The sequence below is a fragment of the Bubalus bubalis genome, chromosome 1 (assembly GCF_019923935.1).
Source record: "Bubalus bubalis isolate 160015118507 breed Murrah chromosome 1, NDDB_SH_1, whole genome shotgun sequence".
Lineage (NCBI taxonomy): Eukaryota > Metazoa > Chordata > Mammalia > Artiodactyla > Bovidae > Bubalus > Bubalus bubalis.
The window spans coordinates 96,593,427-96,613,094 of NC_059157.1; positions in this window are offsets into that span (position 1 = coordinate 96,593,427).

Below are 19,668 nucleotides of genomic sequence, written 5' to 3' on the forward strand. Positions count from 1 at the left end.
GGGGTCGCAAAGAGTTGGACATGACTGAGCGACTGAACTGAACTGAAAATAAATTAGAAAATATTTTGAATGAAGTGAAATTAAAATAACATACAAACAAATTAAAAACAGAACTACCATTTGATCCAGCAATCCAACTCTTAGGCATATAGCCAGAGAAAACATAATTCAAAACTACATGCACCACAATGTTTACAGCAACACTATTTACAATAACCAGGACATCAAAGCAACCTAAATGTCCAACAACAGAAGGATAGATAAAGAAGATGTGGTACATATATATATGGAATATTACTCAGCCATTAAAAAGAATAAAAGAGTGCCATTTCTAGCAACATGGATTGTCATTCTGAGCAAGCCAGAAACAGAAAAAAAAATATCGTATGTACCGCTTATATGTGGAGTCTTTTAAAAAGGGGTACAATAAGCATATTTAAAAAACAGAAGTCACAGATATGGAAAACAAACATGGTTACCAGAGGATAAATATGGGGGGAGATACATATTGGGAGACTGGAATAGACATACACACACTACTATATATAAAATAGATAACTAATAAAAACCTGCTGTATAGAATAGGGAAGTCTACTCAATGCTTTTTAATGGCCTATAAGAGAAAAGAATATTAAAAAATGAAGAGTGGATAGTGTGCATTTACATTACAGAGCCATTACTCTACATTTCAACAGTAAATTTGTTTTCTCAGTCTTCAAGATAACAAACCTCCAAAAGATTTTTCTTTCTTTTTCAGCCTATGATTCCAATCCTTACTCACTGAGAAAAAAAACATAAATACTACCTCATTTTCCATCTTTTTCACATAGTTTTTCCTTCTATTACATACAAGAGTTGTCCCTGCTCATACATATTAACTCCTCCACTTAGATCCTATTACCTCTCATTTGCTCAACACTTTCTTTTATCTTTTTTTCTGCATTATAAATGTACTCTTCAGGCTTATATTCTCCTTCAGCTATCATTCCAACATGTTTCTCTTTGTTTCAAACACTTGGAAAACATTTTCTAGTAAATCCATCTATATTTACCATTTACTCTTAAAACTACTCTGATTTGGCTTTCTTCCTCACTTCTCCATTGAAATTACCTTAATGACTGCTAAATACCTCCTTATTGTCCAGTCTCTTGGAAACTCTTTTATTTTTAATTTCTGTCACAGGCAACACAGCTGATGAAGCTCCCCCTCTTCAGGTTTTAGACTTCGTATCCTTCTAAATTTTCTTTGTGGCCCTTTAGTTTTTTACTGCGTAAAAGATTCTTACACAAAATATTGGAGCACTCTAGGGGCTGGTTTTGAGCTCTGCTCTCTTCTCTAACAATATTTTCCTCCTGGGCGATTGTATTTCCATAGATTTAAATAGCACTAAATACCATGACTCCAAAATTTATACCTCTGTTTTGTTCCCCTCAGCACCACACTAATGCCTTCATTCGTCTACTTGACCTTTTCACTGTGATTTACAATAGGCATTGTTGGCTCTTGCTTATCTTCAAGACTTATTGAAAATGTTAACTTGTTAGAGAAGCCAGTCTATCTAAAATTCTAATTTCTATCTGAAATCACCCTACTTCCTTTACTGAAAAGTGTTTATCACAGTTTGAAATAAACTTATTTATTCTTTTATTTATTTGCTTACTGTTCTATTCCCTTTAGAGAATACAGTCTCCTTGATGGCAAGGTTTTTGTCCATCGTATTTGCTTCCATATACTTAGCACCTAGGAGTGTATTTAACGTACAGAAGAAATTCAGGAATACTTGTTCAATGACACTTAGATAACATTCATGAACTGAATTCTAGTATTCATCAATTCATCTATTCTAGTCAGAGTTCTATGGATTCATTGAACTGGAACATTTACAGTACATTTAGTAAGGTTAGAACCCACCTGTACGCATAACTTTGCAGCATTTACCAGTAGTATTTGGTTACTACTCCCTATCTTCCCACATGTGATGTGATAGGAAGGGTTATTTTTAAGTAAAGTACAGATGGTTTGTAAATTGCTTGTTGATACTTATTTAGGCTACATTGCTTTGGTTTATTTGCCTAGGTAATCATATTTTGTAAATTATTAGGCACTGTTTTTACAGTGAAAGTAATTCTTTTTCATTTATATGCTTCAACCTAAGGGTTTGGAATTGGTTTTAATATCAGTCAAGGTAATTGAGGTGAAAATTAACTTCTGCATACCCTTTTTAAAATTTATTTTAAATTGGAGTATAGTTGATTGATAATATTGTGTTATACTCAGGTGTACAACAAAGAGATTCAGTTATACAAACACATGTATCTCCTCTTTTTCAAATTCTTTTCTCATTTAGGTTATTACAGAATATTGAGCAGAGTCTCCTGTTCTATACAATAGGTCCTTGTTAGTTATCCATTTTAAATATAGCAGGGTATACATGTTAATCCAAAACTCCCAATCTATCCATTCTCTCCACCCTTACCCCTCTGATAACCAACCATAAGATTATCCTATAAATCTGTGAGTCGATAAGTTCATTTGTATCATTTATTGACTCCATATATAAGTGAAATCATAATATTTGTCTTCCTCTGACTTACTTCACTTAACATGAAAGTCTCCAGTTCCATCCATGTTGCTGCAAATGGAATCATCTCATTCTTTTAATGGCTGAATGATACTCCACTGTATATGAACCATATTTTCTCTATCCTTTCATCTGTCAATAAACAATTAGCTTACTTCTACGTCTTGGCTATTGTAAGTAGTGCTGCAATGAACACTGGGGTGCATGTATCCTTTTGAGTCATAGTTTTCTCTGGATATATGCCCAGGAGTGGGATTGCTGGATCAAACGGGATCTCTATTTTTAGTTTCTTAAGGAACCTCCATACTGTTCTTCATAGTTACTGTACCAATTTACATTCTCACCAACAGTGTAGGAGAGTTAACTTTTCTCCACACCAACTCTAGCATTTACTGTGTGTATTTTTTGGTGGTGGCCATTCTGACGGTCGTGAGGTGATATCTCACTGAAGTTTTTATTTACATTTCTCTAATAATTATTAATGTTGAGCATCTTTTCATGTGCCTCTTGGCCATCTGTATGCTTTATTTTGAGAAATGTCTATTTAGGCCTTCTGCTTATTTTTTGATTTTTCTTTTTAAATACTGAATTGCATGATCTGTTTGTAAATTTTGGAGACTATTCCCTTGTTGGTCACATTGCTTGCAAATATTTTCCTCCATTCTGTGGGTTGTCTTTTTGCTTTTGTCCATGGTTTCCTTTGCTGTGCAAAAGCTTTTGAGATTAATTAGGTCCCAGTTGTTTATTTTTGTTTTTATTTATAACAGTTATATAAGACCAAACATGAAGACTGTACGACAAATAAGAGAAATTTCCTGCAAATTCCTTTCTATTTGAACACATATGATGACAGAGACAACACATATTGCCAAACATATTCACACAAAGAAACATGGTCTTCATTATGCAGAGACATACTTTTCTATTTAAAGTAACTGGCCTTAGACAAATGGATAAGGAAGTTGTGGTACATATACACAATGGAATATCACTCAGCTATAAATCAGAATGCATTTGAGTCAGTTCTAATGAGGTGGATGAAACTGGAACCTATTATACAGAGTGAAGTAAGCCAGAAAGAGAAACACCAATACAGTATATTAATGCACATATATGGAATTTAGAAAGACAGTAACAACAACTTTATACGCAAGACAGCGAATGAGACGAGATGTAAAGAACAGACTTTGGACTATGTGGGAGAAGGCAAGGGTGGGACGATATGAGAGAATAGCATTGAAACATGTATATGACCATATGTAAAATAGATGACCAGTGCAAGTTCGATGCATGAAGCAGGGCACTCAAAGCTGGTGCTCTGGGACAACCCAGAGGGATAGGGTGGGGAGGGAGGTGGGAGGGGTGTTCAGGAGGGTGGGACACATGTACACCCATGGCTGATTAATGTCAATATATGGCAAAACCACCACAATACTTTAAAGTAATGAGCTTCCAATTAAAATAAATTAATTAATATAAAAATTAAGTATCTGGCCTTATATTACAAATTTAAAAGATGATACAATGTCATCAAAGATCCTAAAACCAGTTTTCTATTTAAATGTTCCATATTTTATTTCTCTTTTAACTTGATAAATTGCATGTTCTGGTTAAAATTGATTACTCTGCTATTATTAATGAATTTGAATAAAGTGAAACACAACCTAAGCAAATATGCTAATTAAATAGGAAATAAAAACTAATCCTCCTGTGCTGACAAGACAGTAGAACTGGATTTTTTTGGTTTTGCTTTTTTTTTTTCATTCACTGCCAGTCTGTTTGGCATTTCACACATAAACTACCTGGTGAATAATAACAATCTAAAAATATGTGTTTATTGCTTCCCAGAAGAAAATAAAGGAATATCTGAAAGTATGAGATTCAGAAACTATCAGTTCATTTGCTATTTATTTCACATTCTATATTTTTCATTTTGTAATTTCTGACTTTATGAATAGGGTCTTTAATATTCTATATAATTAACCCCATATTTCTAAATTTGTATCAACTTATCAAAATCTATGAAGTTAGCAATTATGTAGACCATCAACCTTGAAACATTAAAAAAATCACTAAACACTGACATTAGGGAGATGGCCCAAATTTGAAAGAAATTTAGGACATAATAGAATAGAATATAACCCAGCTTTAATTTTTTAAATTTATACCATGATCAATACAATCTTTTTTTATTTCAATGATTTCTCCATCTACATGAGTCAAAAAGAGCAGAAAATGTAGTGTGTGCTACCCTGTACCAAATTCCATACTATGGAAATAAGGCATAAATATGGTTTCTATGGGCTTTCCAGGTGGCTCAGTGGTAAAGGTGGAGAAGGCAATGGCACCCCACTCCAGTACTCTTGCCTGGACAATCCCATGGGTGGAGGAGCCTGGTAGGCTGCAGTCCATGGGGTCGTTAAGAGTCGGACACAACTGAGCGACTTCACTTTCACTTTTCACTTTCATGCATTGGAGAAGGAAATGGCAACCCACTCCAGTGTTCTTGCCTGGAGAATCCCAAGGATGGCGGGAGCCTGGTGGGCTGCCTTTCTTGGGGTCGCAGAGTTGGACATGACTGAAGCGACTTAGCAGCAGCAGCAGTAGCAGCAGTGGTAAAGGATATGTCTGCCAAGTAGGAGAAGCAGATTTGATCCCTGGTTCAGGAAGATCCCCTGGAAAAGGAAATGGCAACCCACTCCAGTAATCCTGCCTGAGAAATCCCATGGACAGAGAAGCCTAGCAGGCTATGGTCCACAGGGTTGCAAAGGAGTCAGACACCACTGAGCAATTAAACCACAACAATAACAAATGATTTCTTTGCATAAATAGAATTGCTTCTGAAGGGGACATATCAAGGAAACAGATTTACCACACAGCTAACCTTGTAATCTGACCTCTCCTCATTTTTCTAGTATTATTTCTGAATTTCTCTGCTTTTCCACTCAATGCCTTAATCTTATTGAACTAATTTTTGTATCTGAACAATGTTCCTCTCTCTACCTTCTTGCAAGCAGTTATTGCTACCTGACCCAGTGCACTCTCAACACACTCCCAAGTCTTCAACATAACCCACTTTTCTCCTGGTCCAGTACCCCTAATTTTAAAGCTCAGATGTCATTTCCTTCTCTGTTTCACTCACTGCTAGTCTGGGTCAGATACCCCTCAAGATATTCCATGCCAGCCTTTCACACATGGCATCAAGGACATGCTATTTTAATCTTCTAGTTGCAGTTTCTGTTTCTCCTGACCAGAAGGCAAAGAGAGTATCTCATACATTTTTATTCTGAGCTTCAAACTGTAATGTAACTGCCTAATACATGGTGATAGGTATATAACAAATGATTAATGAATGAGCTCACATGCATAGATGAGAGAACATGTGGTGATCAGGTAAAGGAGAGCAACTAACAACTCATCCAGGAGGAAATGAAATTAATTGAACATGCTTTTACTATACAAATCAAAGCAGTAGAAATTAAAACAGATCTATCTTCAGCTGTTTATTCAAATAAAAATTACATTAATGGCATTATTCAGTGAGAAGAATTATAAGATGAAAATGGTATAGACACATATTACTAGTAAATAAGAAATTGCTTTTATAAGAATTATAGTAACGAGCACCAAGAAACATAAAATGTTCATAACTGTTGGATGCACTTTGTTTATCCTCAACAAAGGAGCCAAAAGAAGAAAATCTTTCATCTCCAATCCAAGCCTCAACCCTGAGTTCCAGACACATCTGCCCAGATGCCAATTAGACAGCTCAACTAGGGCAGGTGGAAGCACTCAAACTCAACATGTTTAAAATTAAACCCATTGAAAAAAGAAAGGGAAAAAACCCTTGGTTCTTGGGTATAAGCCAAAGTATATTCCTTCATAGTTAACAGAATCACCAGCCACTCAGGTATTTACAATAAGAAACCTGGGAACTTTGGATCCCTCCTCTCTACTTAATGGGCTTCCCTTGTGGCTCAGCTGGTAAAGAAGCCGCCTGCAAAGTGGGAGACCTGGGTTCGATCCCTGGGTTGGGACAATCCCCTGGATGAAGGGAAAGGCTACCCACTCCAGTATTCTGGCCTGGAGAATTCCATGGACTGTAGGGCCAATGGGGTCACAAAGACTTGGACACAACTGAGCGACTTTTACCTTCTCTACTTAATAGGCTCATCCAGTTAAACACAGAGGCTTCTCCGCTTTATCAATTCCTCTTCTACCACCTCCTCCATGGGTCCGTCACTTGAATTGCTTCAACTGCTTCCATTCTTGGCCAATCAGCTTTGCATAGTACAAACCAAAACATCATTCTAACATATAAATCTTGTTGTGTCACTTTCCTGCATAAGTATTTTCAACGTTTTCTTACTGTTACTGCATATTCCTCCTTAAGTTGGCTTAAAGGCAAACTGTTGTTCAGGCTCTCCTTTACTTCTTCAGTTATGTGCTAATCAGTTTCTCTAGTTCTTCTGGGCTCTTACATTTGATCTACTTCCTCTGATTGGAAGTGTTCTTCCCACCCCATCTCTCCTCCTGACTAGTTCCTACTGACTATATTTTGGCTTAAATATTACTGTCTCTGAGAAACCCTAGCACACAATATTCCCTAGCACCATGTATTCTTCCTCTTATAGCATTTGTGACAATAAATAAATGTGTTAATTAATAATGAGTTAACTTCCTGCCTTACTAGACTTCAGGAAGGCAAGCATTATTCTTATCTTGCCTGCCAATGTATTTCTTAATGCCTAGTACACTAAGAGCATAGAAAATATTTTTAGAATAAATGAATAATGCAGTCACCAAAAAAAAAGTTTAAAAAAAGAGATTAGATCAACAACAAAAGCAATCATAACCAGTGCTGAAAATGATATTAATAAATGGATATACGTGTATTTTTGGTGGAAGTGTGAACTGCCACAAACTTTCAGATTAAGTAACCTAGCAACATGTACTACATTTTTTAAGAAACATCTCCGCTTTCCTTGGAGCTGTAATCTTGGCAGTTTTGGAAATCTATCATGTAGACATAAAAGCTTCAGTATATATGGCCCTATGCACAAAGCATTTATGAAAGCATTGTTTATAGTGGTCAATAAAGTAGAAAATAAAAACAATAACAAAAATACTAACTCTTGAAACATGTTCATCATTAAGAAAAAGGATGAACTAATATTGTACAAATAATAAAGCCACATATTATCACATGTGATAGCATTACAGCTATCATACATAGATGATATGTCTACATTATTGACTTGGAAGGATGTTTCAAGATATATTGTCAAGTGAATAAGGCACGTTTATATGAGAAAAACAGGAACAATATAAAAAGCCATATGAATAAGTACATATACATACATGCATACAGAAATATATAAAATAATTCACAAACTATTGTTATTAATTATCATAAAGAGTACATTTTGGCAAGAATAGAAAAATATTTTTAATATTCCTCTTGTAAATTTCCATATCATTTGACTTATTATAATAACCTAATGGAGGGGATATATGCATATGAATAAAATAAAGTATAAAATTAAAAAGGTTGACAATCTTTTACAAGTATCTTGAAATACATATTTTTGTGATATATATTTTAAAAGTTGAAACATAAAAGAATTATGTCTTACAATTTTCTTTAAGTTTATCAAACCTGGATTCTTAAATTTCTTTGGTCATTTGTTTATCAATATCTCATTTCTATAGTGCTCCATATATTCCATCAGACCCAAACCTCAGTCCTGCTAAATTCTTCCCCTGATTCCTCTTCTTTGGCTTAACTGCCTGGTCCTGACCATTCTTCCTCCCCTGGAGTCTCTCTTTATTATAGGCATTTATTTTCCCACTTTTTCATACCTCACGTTACAGAGGTGGAGCCCATGTTTTTCCCTTTTGCTGCTTTTACAATTTACTTCTTGTTCTTGTAAAAGAACAGCAAATAAAGGAAAGAAAGAGAGATACCACTGATATGCCAGCTGTAGCCCTAACTACATTTTTCACTGCTGCTGCTGCTGCTGCTAAATCGCTTCAGTCATGTCCAACTCTGTGCGACCCCATAGATGGCAGCTCACTAGGCTCCTCTGCCCTGGGATTCTCCAGGCAAGAATACTGCAGTGGGTTGCCATTTCCTTCTCTAATGCATGAAAGTGAAAAGTGAAAGTGAAGTCACTCAGTCATGTCCTGCTCTTAGTGACCCCATGGACTGCAGCCTACCAGGCTCCTCCATCCAGGGGATTTTCCAGGCAAGAGTACTGGAGTGGGGTGCCATTGTCTTCTCCACATTTTTCACTAGTAACATGAATATGCAGTTACCCACCTCTATCACTTGTCTGTTTTGCTGACATATTCCAAACTGAAATATTGGTCCTCTTCCGCGATTTGACTTCCTTTTACCCTAGTCTCCTATACATTCTTTGCAATGTAACTCTGTAGCACCTCCCACTATAATAGTTAGACTTTAATTCCCCACATAATGTTTTGCTTGGTCATATGATTCACTTTAGCTAATAAAATGGAGGGAGATAAATATATGCCCTGTTTGACAGGAGCTTTAGTGTACTTATATAATTTGGCTTGGACATCTGCATCTGCTCATCTGCTTTGAAAAGAACATATCTGGGGAAGCTACTGGTCACATGGAACAGACTTGCACCAGATGATTGAGGTAAGCCCATGAGTTTTCAGTCTACCTGCAGAATCATGAGTGATAAAAATAAATGCCTGTATTTTCTGAGGTTATTGTTACACAGCATTACTGCAGCAAAATAATCATCTAATACATCACCCTGGGTTTCACAGGTGGGCTAGTGGCAAAGAACCTGCCTGCCAATGCAGGAGAAATGAGAGACTAAAGTTCGATCCTTGGGATGGGAAGATACCCTGGGGAGGACCTGGCAACCCACTCCAGAATCCCATGGACAGAGAAGCCTCACAGGTGATAGTCCATAGGACTACAAAAAGTTGGACATGACTGAAGCAACTTAGCACACACACACACCACCCTAGCCCAGTGCTCGACTCTCATTTGGTCTCAGGTTGCAATAGCCACTTTTCAGCAGTCCTCTGCAGTAATCAGCATAGAGCATCAGAGTGGGCATTTTAGAAATACAAATTCAATCATGTCACAAGCCTACTAGGAACTATCTAGTAGTTTCCTGTTGTACTAGAATATAATCCAACTCTATAAGATTCTGGGATAATTTCAGAATACATGTGGAAGTCCTAGATCATTTTAGAAAAGAAACATTTCTTTCACTCACTCAATTTCAATCATAGGAAATGTTTGTATTTGTTTCCTTAATTATGCAAAACTTTAGAAATGGACATAGAACAAAAGACTGGTTCCAAATAGGAAAAGGAGTACATCAAGGGTGTATATTGTCACCCTGCTTATTTAACTTCAATGCAGAGTACATCATGAGAAATGCTGGGCTGGAAAAAGCACAAGCTGGAATCAAGATTGCCGGAAGAAATATCAATAACCTTAGATATGCAGATGATACCACCCTTATGGGAGAAAGAGAAGAACTAAAGAGCCTCTTGATGAAAGTGAAAGAAACAGAAGAGTGAAAAAGTTGGCTTAAAGCTCAACATTCAGAAGACTGAGATCATGGCATCTGGCCCCATCACTTCATGGCAAATAGATGGGGAAACAGTGGATACAGTGTCAGACTTTATTTGGGGGGGCTCCAAAATCACTGCATATGGTGATTGCAGCCATGAAATTAAAAGACACTTACTCCTTGGAAGGAAAGTTATGACCAGCCTAGACAACATATTCAAAAGCAGAGACATTACTTTGCCAACAAAGGTCCGTCTAGTCAAGGCTATGGTTTTTCCAGTTGTCATGTATGGATGTGAGAGTTAGGCCATAAAGAAAGCTGAGAGCTGAAGAATTGATGCTTTTGAACTGTGGTGTTGGAGAAGACTCTTGAGAGTCCCTTGGACTGCAAGGAGATCCAACCAGTCCTTCCTAAAGATCAGTCCTCGGTGTTCATTGGAAGGACTGATGTTGAAGTTGAAACTCCAATACTTTGGCCACCTGATGCGAAGAGCTGACTCATGTGAAAAGACCCTGATGCTGGGAAAGATTGAGGGCAGGAGGAGAAGGGGATGACAGGATGAGATGTTTGGACGGCATCACCGACTCAATGAACATGAGTCTGGGTGAACTCCAGAAGTTGGAGATAGACAGGGAGGCCTGGTGTGCTGCAGTTCATAGGGTTGCAGAGTTGGACACAACTGAGCAACTGAACTGAACTGCACTGAACTTCACATGTTAGGTCTCCAGTGAAAGCTGAAGCTCTGCCTGGATCTTTGTTTCTTATCCTTTATGATCTGGCTTATGCTTAACTACCTATTAGAATTTATCTGTAATTCCAACTCAAATATCAATTTTGTCCAAAAAGATTTGTTTCTTTCAGATCACTTGTCAATTTTGAAATTACATGTGCATGTTCATTCATATGAGTCCCTTGGACTGCAAGGAGATCCAACCAGTCCATTCTGAAGGAGATCAGCCCTGGGATTTATTTGGAAGGAATGATGCTAAAGCTGAAACTCCAGTACTTTGGCCACCTCATGCAAAGAGTTGACTCATTGGAAAAGACTCTGATGCTGGGAGGGATTGGGGGCAAGAGGAGAAGGGGACGACAGAGCATGAGATGGATGGATGGCATCACTGACTCAATGGACATGAGTCTGACTGAACTCCGGGAGTTGGTGATGGACAGGGAGGCCTGGCGTGCTGCGATTCATGGGGTCGCAAAGAGTCAGACAGGACTGAGTGACGGATATGATCTGATCTGATCTCTGATGCTTTACTTTTCTTCTAAAATATTGGAAGCTTCATAGTAGCATAACTTTTCTTTGGTATTAATTTAAATAATATATGAAAGATGACTTTCAATGACTTTTTATTGCTCTAGTGGTTAGTTAGACCAAGGAATATACTAGCTGACAATGTAGCTAATGGGGAGTAAAAGGAGAGACATTTAATGCATTAAAATATCAAAACATACATAAAAGATATAGATAGATAAAAATTAATTCAAAAATAATTAAACTTGAACAGTTTTACACAGCAAATGAAACCATTGACAGTGAAAAGATAACCTGCAGAATGGGAGAAAATATTTGCAAATGATATAAACAACAAAGAATTAATATCCAACTTACATAAACAGTTCATATAATTCAGCATCAAGGAAGCAAACAACCTTATTTAGAAACAAACAGAATTGAACAGATATTTTTCCAAAGAGGAAATGCAGATGGCCAACAGGCACATGAAAAGATGCTCAACATAGCTAATCTTCCAGGAAATGCAAATTAAAACCACACTGAGATGAGTTACCATATCACATCTGTCTAAATAGCTATTATCCAAAAGACCACAAATAACAAATGTCGGAGAGGAGGCAAAGAAAAGTGTACTCTCATACACTGTTGGTGTGAATAGTAATAAGTGCAGCCATCATGGAAAACATTATGGAGCTTTATCAAAAATACTAAAAATAGAACTACTGTGTGCGTGCATGCTAAGATTCAGTCCTGTCTGACTCTTTGTGACCCTAAGACTGTATCCCATCAGACTCCTCTGTCTATGGGATTATCCAGGCAAGAATACTGGAGTGGGTTGCTATGCCCTCCTCCAGGGGATCTTCCTGACCCAGGGATCAAACCTGAGTCTCTTACATTTCCTGCATTGGCAGGTGGATTCTTTACCACTAGCAGTACCTTGGAAGCCCAGAACTCCCATATGACCCAGCAATTCCACTTCTGAGTATATATCAAAAACTTGGGGCTGGTGCACTGGGATGACCCAGAGGGATGGAATGGGGAGGGAGGAGGGAAGAGGGTTCAGGATGGGGAACACATGTATACCTGTGGTGGATTCATTTTGATATTTGGCAAATCTAATACAGTTATGTAAAGTTTAAAAATAAAATAAAATTAAAACAAACAAACAAACAAACAAAACACCCAAATACTAATTTAAAAATATACATGCACTCTGATGTTCATAGCATTATTATTTATAATTTCCAAGATATGGAAGCAACCTAAGTGCTCACCAATGTGCTATACACACACACACACACACACACAGAATACTATTCAGTCATAAAAATGGAATTTTGCCATTTGCAGCAACACGGACTTAGAGCATATTATGCAAAGTGAAATGTCAGTCATAAAAAGACAAATACTGTATGATATTATATATATTCAGAATCTAAAAAATACAACAAACTAGTGAACAAAACATAAAAGGAGCAGACTCATAGAGAACAAGCTAGTGGTTATCAAAGGGGAGAGGGAAGAAGGGAGGGGCAATATAGGGATAGGACATTAAAAGGTACAAAATAAATAAATTACAAAGATATATTGTATAACACTGGGAGTATACTTAATATTTTATAATAACTATAAGTGGAATATAACCTTTAATATTGTGAATCACTTTGACAATTAAGGATTTACTTTATAATTCTTTTATGTATACTTTAAAATTTCTTAGTAAATATTAATAATATAAAGAAATAAAAATGTGAATCACTATATTGCATACCTGTAACATATATTACTGTATATCAAGTACACTTCAATAAATTTTTTTAAAGTAATGCATCTAGTGATTTTAACACATAACTTGAAAATATATACTAGTGATCATTTAATATATTAAAGAAAGAAAGCAAGACTTGAATATAACCATATGTATTATATGATACTATGATTTCCTATCCTTAAAGTGGAGGTCTTCATTCATATCAGATCAGATCAGATCAGTTGCTCAGTCGTGTCCAACTTTTTGAGACCCCATGAATCGCAGCACACCAGGCCTCCCTGTCCATCACCAACTCCCGGAGTTCACTCAGACTCACATCCATCGAGTCAGTGATGCCATCCTCTGTCGTCCCCTTGTCCTCTTGCCCCCATCCCTCCCAGCATCAGAGTCTTTTCCAATGAGTCAAACTTCGCATGAGGTGGAGTTTCAGCTTTAGCATCATTCCTTCCAAAGAAATCCCAGGGCTGATCTTCAGAAAGGACTGGTTGGATCTCCTTGCAGACCAAGGGACTCTCAAGAGTCTTATCCAACACCACAGTTCAAAAGCATCAATTCTTCGGCACTCAGCCTTCGTCACAGTCCAACTCTCACATCCGTACATGACCACAGGAAAACCCATAGCCTTGACTAGATGAACCTTTGTTGGCAAAGTAATGTCTCTGCTTTTGAATATACTCCCTAGGAAAACTAGCAATGAAAAACACCAGTCATGGTTTATTTGTAATATCTTGAAGTCATTCACAATTGAAGAAAATCAGCAGAAGAAATGCTCAGACCTTATAATTAAGTTTCTGACTGTTCTTAGGGTTGATAAATGTATTATTGATCTACATGTGGTCATGATTTTGGTTTAAATCTGGCCCATCCTATCTAAAAACTATTACTCATTCACTGTTATCTACTCATAGTACACAAGGATATTACTCACCTGTTTCTAGACTGCAGGTAACTATATTGTGATCTTCTCTCTCAAGAGAACAATTTACTGAAGAACTTATGACTACTATGATATTACCGAAGGTCTATACTTTCACATAGATTGCAAAATACGGAGGAGAGCACTGAATTAGGAACTAGAAAGAGTTTTATTCTCTTATGTCCTATTTTCTCTGTCACTCCACATTGGGAAGGAAGTCCCTTCACTTTTCCAAGAGGGAGAGAGGAAGGAAGGAAATTTTATTTTTCTTTCTTTTAAAAGGCAAATAAATAAAAGAGATAATACATGTGAAAGCACTTTGCAGAATTTAAAGACTAGTGTTTATTAGAGCGCATCATTATATGTTGCATTACTCTACCATTGCCAAGTTGTTAACCAGACATATTAGTTGAATTTAGACAACTAAATAAAATATATTTGGGAATCAATATTTTCTGAACTTGCACGACTCTAAGATGGTAGACTTAAATTTAAGTCATTTTAATAAGAGATTTATGAGCCAATTATTAGTTTTGTGTGAATTTTTAAAAATACATTCACATGTTTCTAAAGACAAAAACTATATAAAAGAATTTGGAGAACTCTTGTTCCCACTTCAGGGAGCACCTAATCTGTTCCCCTTCACCACACTTTTCCATAGTTAACCTCTTTTATTAGTTTCTATTATAAATTTCCAGGCTTTCTTTATGTAAACACAGTAAATATGAATGTAAATTTTATTTGTCCTATCTGTACACTGCTAAAATGGAGGTGATGGAATTCCAGTTGAGCTATTTCAAATCCTGAAAGATGATGCTGTGAAAGTGCTGCACTCAATATGCCAGCAAATTTGGAAAATTCAGCACTGGCCACAGGACTGGAAAAGGTCAGTTTTCATTCCAATCCCAAAGAAAGGCAATGCCAAAGAATGCTCAAACTACCACACAATTGCGCTCATCTCACACACTAGTAAAGTAATGCTCAAAATTCTCCAAGCCAGGCTTCAGCACTACGTGAACTGTGAACTTCCAGATGTTCAAGCTGGTTTTAGAAAAGGCAGAGGAACCAGAGATCAAATTGCCAACATCCGCTGGATTATGGAGAAAGCAAGAGAGTTCCAGAAAAACATCTATTTCTGCTTTATTGACTATGCCAAAGCCTTTGACTGTGTGGATCACAATAAATTGTGGAAAAATCTGAAAGAGACAGGAATACCAGACCACCTGACCTGCCTCTTGAGAAACCTATATGCAGGTCAGGAAGCAACAGTTAGAACTGGACATGGAACAACAGACTGGTTCCAAATAGGAAAAGGAGTATGTCAAGGCTGTATATTGTCACCCTGCTTATTTAACTTCTATGCAGAGTACATCATGAGAAACACCGGGCTGGATGAAGCACAAGCTGGAATCAAGATTGCCGGGAGAAATATCAATAACCTCAGATATGCAGATGACACCACCCTTATGGCAGAAAGTGAAGAAGAACTAAAAAGCCTCTTGATGAAAGTGAAAGTGGAAAGTGAAAAAGTTGGCTTAAAGCTCAACATTCAGAAAACGAAGATCATGGCATCTGGTCCCATCACTTCATGGGAAATAGATGGGGAAACAGTGGAAACAGTGTCAGATTTTATTTTTCTGGGCTCCAAAATCACTGCAGATAGTGATTGCAGCCATGAAATTAAAAGACACTTACTCCTTGGAAGGAAATTATGACCAACCTAGACAGCATATTCAAAAGCAGAGACATTACTTTGCCAACAAAGGTCCGTCTAGTCAAGGCTATGTTTTTTCCAGTGGTCATGTATGGATGTGAGAGTTGGACTGTGAAGAAAGCTGAGCACTGAAAAATTGATGCTTTTGAGCTGTTTTGTTGGAGAAGACTCTTGAGAGTCCCTTGGACTGCAAGGAAATCCAACCAGTCCATCCTAAAGGAGATCAGTCCTGGATGTTCATAGGAAGGACTGATGCTAAAGCTGAAACTCCAGTGCTTTGGCCACCTCATGTGAAGAGTTGACTCACTGCAAAAGACCCTGATGCTGATAGGGATTGGGGGCAGGAGGAGAAGGGGATGACAGAGGATGAGATGGCTGGATGGCATCACCGACTTGATGGACATGAGTCTGAGTGAACTCCAGGAGTTGGTGATGGACAGGGAAGCCTGGTGTGCTGCGATTCGTGGGTTTGCAAAGAGTTGGACACGACTGAGTGACTGAACTGAACTGATCTGAAACTGTACATAGCAATCTGTACATTGCTAAGATATAGTCCACACATAAGTTTATACTGCTGTTATGGGTCTTGGGGAGGAAAACCACAGAGAGAAAGTGACCATTTTCATCACACTGTATCAAGGACATTACTTGTCACTGATGATGGTAAGTTTTCCCACATGGCAGTGGCAATGACTGTTCTGTTTCTACAATGTGCAGTTACTCTTTTAGCTGCCTTTCCATATCATCTATAGCTTTTGCTCCATAAAATTTGCTGCTACAGTATTTGGACATATATATTTCTAAGTATTAGATCTTATTGGATCTTGTAGCTTTAACATTACAATATTTTTGGCCTAGAGTCTACCTGTCTGAGATTAAGATTGTGGCTGTTACTTTATTTAATTTGTATTTCTCTGACATACCTAGGCCATTTTTTTATACTTAACCTGCCAAATCAATTTGTTTTTAGGTATATTACATTTAGTTACTTTACAAAGAGTTGCCATATATTGCTAAAAATCTATCCTTTAGTAGTTAAGTCAATTTATACTTACTGAAGAAGACATATGACAGTCGTTTGAATTGTATCTTATAATACATAACAGCATGTAAAACAACATGTATTGCATTATATATATGAACATTATGCAATTTATATACATGTGAATGTGTATATGGTTGTTGTTTAGTATCTAAGTTATATCCAACTCTTTTGTGATCCCATCAACTGTAGCCTGCCAGGCTCTTCTGTCCATGGGATTTCCCAGGCAAGAATACTGGAATGGGTTGCCACTTTCTTCTTCAGGGGATCTTCTCAACCCAGGGATCGAACCCATGTCTCCTGCATTGGCAGGTGGATTCTTTATCACTGAGCCACCAGGGAAGCCCAGATGTGTATACAAACAGGTATAAATTACATATATTCATATATGTATATAAGCATGTTTCTGCATGATTTGATTTCTTTGTCTCTTTTTGAAGTACCTTTGAAATTTTGGAAGTCTTTTATTTTTGTTCTAGTGGTTAACTTTGTACTTACCCTGTGATTCAATACACTTAGAGCTTTCCTCTTTAGATAACAGATGTTACTTTTTATGAAAACCAGTAACATCTACTCTAATACTCTTTCCTTCCATATTTTCTTGATCTTTTGTCATAGAATAATCTCTTTTACTGAAAGATTACTTTTGTTCTCTTAAATGTACTAATACTTTCACTACCAGAAAAAATCAGTTTAAATGATATTTCTTGGTCCCCAACCCCACAGGTAACAGATGAGTATATTCTACTTCCAGTGTTTGTTCCTCATTCTCCCAATTATTATTATTCTTATATAATTTCCATGTTTGAGAACATTTAAAATTTACATTTCATTTTTATCCTTATCTTCACTTCTTTGGCTTAGATATGCAATTAAATCTCTTCAATGTTTATTTCCAGCTCTTCTGCTAAAATATCCTTGATTTGCTGGAGGACTCAAGGACTTTTCTCAAGGGGGACTCAAGAAAACAATAATCACAGAGTTCTTGCATAAAAATTCAGTATTTGTAGCCTTTATGTTTGAAGAACAACTTGCTTGTATGTAAAATCCCTAGCTCTCATATTCTGAGAATCTTTTAGTATATATTTATCTCAAAAGAGATAACTGAGGCAAATACTTATTAAAAATATATTTTACAAGCCTTTTTTTAGATCGTATTACGTTTCAAGTACTGAATTAAGTGCCAAGGTTATTTAAGAAAAGCTCCCTTTGCATACCTTTGCAGATCATACAGCCTGAGCAACGAGACAGTATGCCAATAAATAATTACAGTAAGATCCAAGAAAAGCTAACAACCAAAACATGCCAGGTTGTGGGTGTGAAATTAAAACAAAATAAGCAATAAAGATAGAGAATGAATATAAAGATAAATAAAGATAAAGAATAAAATAAAGATATACAAATATTAGTACAAATAAAGTTGATATCTACACTATTTAGGAGTGAAAGCAAATGAACTTGAATCATCAATTAATAGCAACTTGCAAAATTCTCATTGTAAGTGGCTATTTAATGTAAATGAATCCACTAAATTAAAAAAAAAGTTAGTCCAAAAAATGTGGTTGAAAACAACTTTTTTTTCCCCCAACTCCCCATTGTGTGTCCTTTCCAACCAGGATCATGTTCTTCCTTTCCTCTCTGTGAACTCTCTGACAGGTCCTATGATTTTTTCCAATCATTCTCATTAATTCATGCATTTTAATATCTCTTGAACATCTCTTATTTGCAAGGGGTAGGCCAAATGGGAGGAAATGAAGCACGAATAATGAACAGTTTTTCAAAAACTTTATAATATAATGAAAATAAGTGATCTAGGGGATAAAGAAAGACTTGGACATGAGTGCAATTTTACACAGACTTTTCTGGGGAGGTGTCTCTGAAAGGTGTTATCTGAAATCCAACAAAGTGAGCAAAGCAGGAGAATATGTGGGTGGGTGAAAAGCATTCTGCACAGAGAATATGCAAATACCAATTTCTATGGGAAAAGCAGGCTCCCAGTGTTAGTTCTAGGAAGAGGTCAGAAACTAGAGAGGCAGTGCATGACTTAGCAAATGAGAGAGCAGAGAAAAATGACATCAAAGAGGCAAGATCAAAATAAGACTACCACTAAGAGGCTTTTACATGAGTAAAGGTGAGAAACAATGGCAACTTAGATGAGCAGGTAAATGATGAATATACTGGGAAGTAATCAGACTTTCAATATCATTACAAGCACAGCCAACATGATTTCTTAATGAATCGAATGTGAAATATCAGAGAAGAATATCAAGAATGACTTCACAGTTTTCTGACATAAAACATGGAGGATTACAATTGTTATATACTGAGATGGATGAAGAAACAGGTTTCATAGGCAGGTTGAAATCAATACTTAAGTTCTAACCATGTCAAGTTTGAGAATTCCATTAAGAGCCATGTGAATAAGCTGAATATACAATAAAATACATGTGGAATTCGTATGAATGGTCTAAGATCATATAGGAGTAAACAAGAAATAACAAATTATATTTAAAACTGTATAGCTACATGTAAGAATTAAATTAGAACATTGTCTCATATCATATATAAAATTAAACTTAAAATGGATTAAAGACCCTAAATATAAGTCTGGAAACCATAAAATTCCTAGAAGAAAATAGAGAAAAAATGCTATTTGTAATTGCTCATCGTAGCAATATTTTTTGATCTGTTGTTGAAGGCAAAGGAAATAAAAGCAAAAATAAACAAAAGGGGCCTAATTAAGCTTAAATGCTTTTTCACGGCAAAGGACACCATCAACATAATGAAGAGAAAACTTCCTGAATGAGAAAAAGTATTTGCAAATGATATAAGCAA